At 41.7% G+C, this 7,573-nt stretch overlaps 1 protein-coding gene across 6 annotated transcripts in view; it reads right to left on the reverse strand.

The window, feature by feature from the left end:
- Positions 1 to 7,342, reverse strand: part of LOC129740444 (tolloid-like protein 1) — a 168,625-nt gene extending 161,283 nt beyond the window's left edge. For 3 of the 6 annotated variants that reach the window (XM_055732122.1, XM_055732117.1, XM_055732119.1), the window contains exon 1: positions 6,849 to 7,342. The gene's annotated coding sequence lies outside the window, so the exon portion shown is untranslated. The remainder of the gene's footprint in view (positions 1 to 6,848) is intronic. The other 3 variants (XM_055732118.1, XM_055732121.1, XM_055732120.1) reach the window with 3 other exon arrangements.
- Positions 7,343 to 7,573: the final 231 nt, after the last annotated feature.

Below are 7,573 nucleotides of genomic sequence, written 5' to 3' on the forward strand. Positions count from 1 at the left end.
ACTTTATTCCATTTGGAACAAACCTCTTAATTTCCTGTTTAGGTACAAAATTTAACCCCGGGTACCAGAAAACTGCAGTGATGTGTGCGAATGGGCTGCGAAAGGCTGCCTTCAGAAAACATTCATGAACTATGTAGTATTCCGCTGCGATCGAAGCCCCTTGAACAGCAAAAAATCAACTGGTGGCGGAGTTTTGCTTGCCGTAAAGTCCAGGCTCACGGCTCAGCTGATCGAAGACAGTTCCTGGAACGATTTGGAACTTCTTTGGGCCCGCATTGATCTCGGTGACCGGAAACTGTACTTATGCGTAGTGTACGTGCCTCCTGATCGCTCAAGTGATCTGGTTGTAGCTGAGTCTTTCTCGCGCTGCCTCTCCAAAGTGAGCTCAATCTGCTCTCCCGTAGATGATATCCTTGTTTTCGGTGATTTCAACATGCCGGGCTTGAAATGGTGCCCATCCCACGGTGCCTTTTTGTTCCCAGATCCTATGCGCTCCTATTTTTCGGCTCCTTCCAACATCTTCCTGGACTCTTTGAGCACAGCGACTCTTCGCCAGATCAACAGCTTCGAAAACGAAAACGGCCGTATGCTAGACCTCTGCTTCATAAACGAAGGCTTCAGGGATCCGACAATTGATTTAGCTCCCGCCCCTCTCGTCAAAGTTGTTTCTCATCATCCAGCTTTAGTGGTCTCACTCGATGTCACTAACATTAACGCCCCCTTAGAGGAAACTGCTTCCTTCTACAAGGACTTCAAAAACGCCGATTACGAAGCTATCTCTCGAGTCCTAGGTTCCATCGAATGGGAGAACGAGCTCGATTTCTCTAACCCCAATGCTGCCGCTGCGACTTTTTCAAACATACTGAACTACATAATCGATCGTCATGTTCCGAAACGTAGCTTACCTTCCAACCCTCGAGCTCCCTGGGTCACTAACCAGCTGCGACAATTGAAGACGGCTAAAAACCGTGCTCTTCGAAACTACAGCAAGCACAATTCCCTCGGCACCAGAGAAGAATACCGCAAACTAAACACAGCATACAAAAAAAAGCAGCAGGCGTTGCTACCAGAACTATCTCCACCGGCTACAACGCAATTTTAAAACCAATCCGAAATCTTTCTGGAAGTACGTCAAAAATCAGCGGAAAGAATCCGGACTTCCGTCTCAAATGTTCTTGAACGGCAACTCAGCAAACACCGATCCTGAAATATGTAATCTTTTTGCTGAGAAGTTTTCAAGCGTTTTCACAACGGGGTCCATTTCCTCAGAGCAACTGGATATGGCTGTAAGAAATATTTCACCTCTAGATTTTTCCTTAAACAGTATTACATTCGATGACGCAGCCATTTTGAAGGCGACAGCTAAGCTTAAAAATTCATCATCTACGGGTCCGGAGGGGATACCAGCTATCTTTTTGAAACGTTTCATGCCACACCTGCTGACTCCCATTAGGCATATTTTTCGAGCTTCGCTGGACTTCGCAATCTTTCCCTCGCTTTGGAAAGAAGCTTACATGTTCCCTGTTCACAAAAAAGGAGATAAGAAAGATATAAACAACTACCGCGGAATTTCAGCTCTCTGTTCGATAGCAAAACTGTTTGAATTGGTTGTTCTGGATCCAATTTTTTCGTCCACGAAGCAATACTTTTCTAACGATCAACACGGATTTTTGCCAAAACGATCCACGACTACAAATTTGCTGACTTTCACATCGTTCGTGCAAGATAGCTTTGCCATGAAGTCTCAAACTGACGCCATCTATACTGATTTGTCTGCTGCTTTCGATAAAGTAAATCACGATATTGCAATCGTAAAACTCGAACGCTTAGGATTCTGTGGATCTTTACTGGACTGGTTTCGAAGCTACTTAACGGGACGTAAATTATCAGTTCAAACAGGAAATTTTTTCTCCAGACAATTCTCCGCTTGTTCAGGCGTGCCTCAGGGAAGCCACTTGGGACCGATAATTTTTGTCATCTATTTTAACGATGTACTCACTGTCCTTGATGGACCTAAACTTGCGTATGCTGACGACCTCAAACTTTTCCACACCATCAACAGCCATAAGGACATCGATTTCTTGCAAAGGCAGTTCAATACCTTCGCTCACCGGTGTGACACCAACTGCCTGCCTCTGAACCGGAGTAAATGTGCTGTCATTTCATTTTCTCGCAAGCGGAACTCTATGCACGCGGAGTACACACTTGGTAACGAAACCATCGCCCGAGTGAACCACATCAACGATCTGGGCATGATCCTAGACCATCAGCTGGAGTTCAAGACTCATACGAATTACGTCGTTGTTAAAGCATCTAGAAGTCTTGGCTTCTTATTTCGCGTAACCAAGGAGTTCAAAGATGTGTACTGCCTAAAAAGCTTGTATTGCAGCATCGTTCGCTCAACTCTCGAATATGCATCAGCAGTTTGGTGCCCATTTTACCAGAATGGAGCCGAACGAATTGAGGCTATCCAGCGGCGCTTCATGCGGTATGCCCTGAGACACTTGAACTGGCTAAATCCGTTTCGTTTACCCAGTTACGAAAGCCGTTGCCGCCTAATTGATTTGGACACACTTCATGTCCGCCGAAACGCTGCACGTGTTTTAGTCGTAGCGGATCTCCTTGCGTCAAGAATTGACTCTCCCGTGTTGTTGGAAGCTATTCCCCTCAGTGTGCGACCCCGAGGACTAAGGAACCAAAATCTGCAGCTCTATGTTCCAATCCGGCTGAACAACTACGGAGCCAACAGCGCTCTTATAGGAATTTTTAGAACTTTTAACACAGATAACCTCTGTGCTTTTAACCGCTTCGCCGAGTACTTCGATTTCGACGTTTCAAGAGCCACTTTCCGAAGAAAAATTTTAATGGTATCGAGGACTGTGTAGACTAAGGTAGTTTTTAACTTGTTTGTAACTCATTACTTTATTAATTTATCATTAGGATCAACAGGTGATTCGTTGATGTTTTTACACAAATAAACGTTGCTTTTGAATAACCGCTCAAGGAATAAGGGAACACATCAAAGTGCTCTCAAGCTTATTTTGTCTGCCACTGTTGAAAAAAATTTCAATTCAGAATTTGCTCAGTCTAAATGTTATGTGTTTTTCAACAAATTAAAACGACTTTTCCCCTGAGATAGTCACAGTCACTCTCAGAAATGATATCTTCCCGATAATTTTAAGTTTTCCAGCTCTTTGCTACTGTAACTAAGTTCTGCGAAGATGCACCAACTCGCCGAACTGCGGTCCTTTTGCATGCACGGGAATGCAGGGCAACGCGAAAGGTCGTGAAAACCAAATTGCACTCATAAGTGAGAAAGTCTTCATACGTCTTATATTAAAATCATAGTGTTGGAGTTATTTTTTTTAATGAATCCAAGTTTATATAAACGTTGCAGTTGCCGAAAAGTTATTGAAAAACTTTTTGGGTAAAACTATGTCCGATGTTTACTCTTGGGCTCGAACTCGCGGACATCGAAATAAAAAGCGATCGAATATTCATTTTTGTCATAACAACCTGGTAACTCTGATGAGGCCATATCCAAATCAAGGTTTTTTGAAACACGAGACTCTCCGACTTTCACAGTTAGTAGGCGAGGAGTGAGCGGGGCTCTCATTGAGTTTGTTTACAAACATCAGATTATTTGCTCAGGTTTTCTGTGGTTTGTTTGTAAACAAACTCCTTGAGTTCCACAGTTGCATAGCCTCAATAGCCAAAATGGCTGAACCGAGAATTTGATATTCGATAACACCTCCTATATATACTCACCTTGATCCAAACCATGTTTCGAGGTTATGACTGAGGCCAACCATCTATCAGTACCATCGACCGCATGGGTCGATTCATGATGACGTAATTCTCTTTTGTGGTGACAGTTCGCACGTCCTGTTTATAAAATTTTAAGAACAAGAAATGGGGTGCCGCGAATTTTTTCGTGTAAGTCCACGGTCAAGAAATTTAACTCAAAACTCAGTTTGAGGATAGCAAAAAACCAAGTCCCATTTTGTGAACTGAATTTAGCGCATTTTTTGGTTTTTTTTCAACGGTTATGTCTCCGGGAATGAACAGAAAGCTGAAAATTCTTAAAAATTTCGTAAAGGAGGTTTATTTATTAAAATGTTTCAACATGTTTTTGAAACCGTTTTTTCAACACATTTCTTCTGGACCAAGAGCCAAATGTGGAAGCTTCTAAAGAATTTGAATGTACCGAATCGATTGTCTGGAAGTTTCTTGTGTTATTTTGACCGGAAGCTGTAAACAAAGTATTACTCTGTTTCGTCAGCGTGTAGAATTGGAAAATAAGGAATCAAAACAGGTATCGCGAAGTGTGAAAAACAGTGAGGTCAGGCAGTGCGTGAATCGACCTACATATATGTCCTTATTGATTTTTGACTTTTGTTTATCATGAATAAGGTTGCTTTTTGACTTTTGTATATCATGAATAAGGTTGCCAGAATTTTTTTAGCATGTATCCGGGCCGGACAGATCCGGGCTATTTTGAAGCGACAGCGAAAATGTCATGCCAATTTTTTTATAATGTTTTATACATATTATTTACTTCAAAAATCGAAAGAAAAGTTAATCGATGGAGCCTTGAGTGTAAAATTGAACACATTTTCGCTTGATGCCCTCCATTAAAGTCTTCACAATGTCACCCGGTATCAGTTTCTTAGTTTTTTTTCGATTTTCTTAACATGTACTTCTCGCCTTTGACTGTCTTCTTGCTCTTCCGAAGTTCCCACTTTATAATTGCCCAGTATTGCTTCACGATGCGCAGCTCCAGACAGTTTGACGGGTGCATGTCCTTTGGAACAAAATGGACAGAATTGACCTCATACCACTCCAGGACACTTTTAGAATAGTGACATGATGCCAAATCTGGCCAAAAAAGCGGAGCTTCGTCGTGCTGCTACAAGAACGGCAAAGACGCTTCTCGAGGCACTCAGATTTGTAGATCTCGCTATTACTGTGCCTTTTTTCACGCAAGGCTCATCCCTCAGTCCGCAAGAGCAAATGGCCTGCCAACTAGCTATTTGAAGGCGAACTTCGACATTTTCTTTTTCTTAAATTTAACGTCCTCATCGCATTTGCTCTTGCCGGTGAAAAACTCCAACGGAATTTGTTTGAAATCGGCTTTAATATACGTTTCTTCGTTCATCATACAGCAGCCATATTTTGTCAGCATCTTCTTGTAGAGCTTCCGTGCCCGAGTTTAAGCCGTCGATTGTTGCCGCTCATCGCTTTTTGGGAACTTCTGTAACTTGTATGTATGTAGTCCAGCTTTCTTCTTTGCATTCTGGACATAGCTCTGCGGCGCTCATCTTGCCCTGATTGATAGTGCTCTGTTCGCCCCAGGTCAACAAATTTAAGTAAAAACGCGTTTTAAAATTGATTAAAGTGAAAAATCAAAATTTTTTTGATGGTGAAAATTGAGAAACGATGTGTAAATCATGTTGCAGTGCGTAGATTTCAGATCAAGATGATTTCATAAAAGCTTATTTGGTGGTGCTCAAAAATTACAATATTTTCGTCACTTGAGAACCTAGCTGGTTAATATTTAATGTTTCTGTAAAGATGAAAAGGATATTTCTTTTTTGGTGAAAAATTAATACTATAGGTAGTACGAAACAAATCCTCATGAAAATTTATTTAAGAAAATACGTACATTTGTAGAAAAAAGGAGTGCTTATTATGCCCTGGGTGCTCGTTATGCCCTTATCTCCCCTATGTGATAGAAATATTGCTATTTTTGCATCACAGCATGCGAAAATACAACACGTGTTATAAAAAAAATTGAAGGCAACCGATCTTGAAAATGTTTTTGTATGGCAAAGTTTTCAAAATTCGCTAAAAGTGTCAAAATTTCTACCACATTTTTCAAACAAGAACTTGCTCTAAGAGCAAGTTCACTGGTGTTGGGAAAAAGTGGTAGAAATTTTGACATTTTGAAAATTTTACCATGCAAAAATGTTTTCAAGATCTTGGGGCGTTGTATTTTTTTACAACACTGTTTCTATTTCAGCCGTATGTGATAGAAATATTGCTGTTTTTGCATCACAGCATGCGAAAATACAACACGTGTTGTAAAAAAACTAGAAGGCCACAGATCTTGAAAATGTTTTTACATGGCAAAATTTTCAAAATGTGCCGTAAGTGTCAAAATTTCTATCACTTTTTCCCAACACCAGTAAACTTGCTCTAACAGTGAAGTAATAGATTTCGAAGCTGGAAGCTCTGGTTTGATCACATTTAATTTACCAACATTAATTCCCAATGCAAAAAAAAAAAAAACATATATATAGGAAATATGGTTCACTAGATTTTCGTTTCTTTTAGTTACTTGAGGAGAATTGAAACAAAATTTTTTTACACACTGTTCATTATTTCCCCGATGTGGGTGGTGTTGATGGCGATCCAACAGATAACGAAAGCAACAACAACAACTTAGAAATCCGACGAACAGGATCGACGAAAAGCTGTTTGGAAGGATCAGGAGAAAGGAGGCGAAGAAGAAATTCAGCATTCCCTATCAATGTTAATGGTTTGTCTTTCTGGAAAACAATGGATTCGGTAATTGTTTAATTTCGAAAGGCATCTCCTTCGGTGACGTCCTTCGGAATCCGAAAAAGGTTTAGCTGTGTTGTTTTTTCTTCTGTGACCGGACCCAGTTGTGCTTCCGGCTTCCGGGTTGATCCTTTTTTCCGGTATTAAATAGACAAACATGCACTACTTTCTTCTGGATCCGACACAGTTTTGTTTGGGATGCTGATTGATCAACCACAAAAGTACATCTCGAGTCGTATTTAATTCTTGTGTTGATAAAGGAGCACAAACAAACAAATCCGTACCGACAAACGGGCAGCTCGTCTTCAAAATAAATACTCGGGCGGCCCAAACGGCAATCCCACCTCTATTCCCGAACTGATAAGAACACAAAGTAGGTAGAAACCGAGCACAGCTTCCGAATCACAGGATAGAACACTGGAAAAATAATATCACAACCCAACAAAGAACGAAAATAAATCCGCAAATACCCACACACAAACACGCGGGGAGGCTCCAAATGTTAAAACGTGAATTCGTTTGTAGCACAGTGCCCGGCGATAGTGAAATTGAGCTACGCGCGCGGAAAAGTTACGCGCCTCACCGACGAAGGAAGAGAAAATCAGCTGCTATATTGCCACCAGCAGCGGTGTCAAACGGACGTCGAATCAGAACCGGCGACGCACCAAAGAGGGGGCGGGGGAGGCCTTTTTGGGGTGGTGATGTGATTTTCCTCCCAGACACGAAAACTTCCAGATCCGCGGCACAACCGAACCGTTTAAACATCGAACCCCAACTGATGCTGGTGCTGCTGATTGTCTGGAAGTGCCCTGGCTAGCACACAGATAGGAATGGGAGATGCCGTCGTCGTCGTCGTTGCTCATCTCTTGTTTGTTGGTAATCTTTCGTTTTTTTTCCGCGTCCGTCCTTCGTAGAATTCGTGTTGCAATTCACTATGGGAATGACTTCGAGTCGGGGAGACTATGAATGAATCCGAACAGATACTGTCCTGATCTGGGGCGTCACAAGG

The sequence above is a fragment of the Uranotaenia lowii genome, chromosome 1 (genome assembly GCF_029784155.1).
Source record: "Uranotaenia lowii strain MFRU-FL chromosome 1, ASM2978415v1, whole genome shotgun sequence".
Classification (NCBI taxonomy): Eukaryota; Metazoa; Arthropoda; class Insecta; order Diptera; family Culicidae; genus Uranotaenia; species Uranotaenia lowii.